The sequence below is a fragment of the Euprymna scolopes genome, chromosome 8 (genome assembly GCF_053919585.1).
Source record: "Euprymna scolopes isolate OS-2025 chromosome 8, ASM5391958v1, whole genome shotgun sequence".
Lineage (NCBI taxonomy): Eukaryota > Metazoa > Mollusca > Cephalopoda > Sepiida > Sepiolidae > Euprymna > Euprymna scolopes.
This window is the reverse complement of record NC_136489.1, coordinates 79,361,325-79,363,320: the sequence shown is the minus strand read 5'-3', so window position 1 is coordinate 79,363,320 and position 1,996 is coordinate 79,361,325. Positions and strand designations below refer to the sequence as shown.

General features: G+C 34.1%; 1 non-coding gene across 1 annotated transcript; it reads right to left on the bottom strand.

Annotated features, from left to right (window-relative positions):
* Positions 1–1,112: 1,112 nt before the first annotated feature.
* On the bottom strand, positions 1,113–1,218 carry LOC145284347 (U6 spliceosomal RNA). The gene has a single exon (XR_013868816.1). It is a non-coding gene; the product is annotated as a U6 spliceosomal RNA (small nuclear RNA).
* Between the last annotated feature and the right edge of the window lie 778 nt (positions 1,219–1,996).

Below are 1,996 nucleotides of genomic sequence, written 5' to 3'. Positions count from 1 at the left end.
TTTCGGTAACCATTGCAAATTAGTTTGTGTTATCATTGATTTCTCATTAGTAGCGACCATTGGCCTTCACTTGAATTTGTGTGACAATACGCCCCCTCAAAGGCCCAGTAGTTTTCGCACTCATCCGGTGGATATCTGGTCCGGTTTGAGCTTTCTCTCCTCAGTCCTTCCATCCTCCTTGACCCTTTTTGATTATTTAGTGTGAGAGGGGGATAACGCAGGTAGTTAATTTACAATTATAAAGTTTCAGTTTTCATGATTCCATGTGGCGCTTCTTTATGTTTTACATCTGTAGCAGTTTCTATGTGTTCGGCCCAGTTACTCATATGAATTGGTCGCAACATTCAACGGTTTTTCTTAATATTTCAGCCGTTTTCATTATCGATTTTCGTTGTTTTTTCTCAGCCAACCCATCTGATTCCAATCTCTCTCATTTTATTATTGGCTCACAAGGAGCTTTCACACTGGTCATCAAAGATATCACCTTGAAAACAGTCTGTGGTGTTCCCTGGAAGCTGAGTGACAATAAGTTTTCCCATATTTCTAGAATCCTCCACCTCTTTCGATAGTATTTGCAAATAAATTTGCATTATCACAACAGCTGCTTGCCATTTATTTCTCGTTGGCAGCGGCTATTGGTCTTCACTGGAATTTGAGTGGCAATAAGCCTCCCCAAGGACCTAGTTCTCCTCGCACTCATCAAGGGAAAATTCCAGTCAGTGCTCTTTCCTCGGCCTTTCCTTCCTCCTTGACTCTACTTGGATGTTTGGTCTCATTTTTTTTTTGGTGGGGCAGTGATGTAGTAATGGAGGATGGGTGTGGGATTAGAGACCTTATTGGTACTCATGCACTTATTGATCAGTGCTGAAATAATAACGTTATTATTTAAAAAGCCATTCTTAATATGGGGAGGGGAGAGTGTTCTGTACCTGTTCTGTACTTTAACCTTACAATTGAATAAAAAATATATAATAAAACTTTAATTAAATATAGAAATACAATTTAAAAAATAGCGCGGATCAGTAAGTGCATTAGCACCAACTTATAGATATGCGGCTTAAATGTTCTTGGTTCCATGTAGCGTTTCATGTTTTGCCTCTGCAGCAGTATGTAAAAATATAGAACGCTTCACGAATTTGCGTGTCATCCATGTACAGGAGCCATGCTAATCTTCTTTGTGTTGTTCCAATTTTAGTATATGTATTGCCGAAGTATTATTATTATTATTACTATTATTATTATTATTATTATTATTATTATTATTGTCTTCTTCTTCACCGAGGGGGGGGTCATATAGGCCATCATCTAAGAATTCTCTTTGGGAACAACCTGTGGTAATCTATGGAGTCTGAGTAATAACCAGTTTTCCAGATTTCCAGTATTTACCACTTCTTTTGATAACCTTGCGTTTTGCACCACATAAAATATTATATATATATATATATATATATATATATATATATATATATATATATATATATATACTAGCAATAGTATATATATATACTATAGTTTGGCACCACATAAAATATTATATATATATATATATATATATATATATATATATATATATATATATATACTAGCAATAGTACCCGTCGTTGACTCGGGTCAAAAACAGCTTACAGAAAATTGACTCTGATTTATGAAAATATGATAGGTTATAAAAAGGAAGGGTTGTAAAGACATAGCTTCGAATTTGGGGGTATCAAAACCAAAGTAAAATATGATGAAAGTAAAAATAAAATAGATAAACCCCATAATTTATTATACTATACCTGTTCACACTGAAACACTTATCACAATATTCTGTGGATATATATAAAAATCTTGTTAAACTTTGTGACATATTTCCATTCTATAGAGGTCAAGCGCGAACGAACACCCCATAATTTTATTATACCATATTTCTTCTAACTGAAACATAATTATCAAAGTATACTTACGCAGATAGATATGAAAAGCCTTTATTAAAGTTTGTGCCTATTTCCATTCT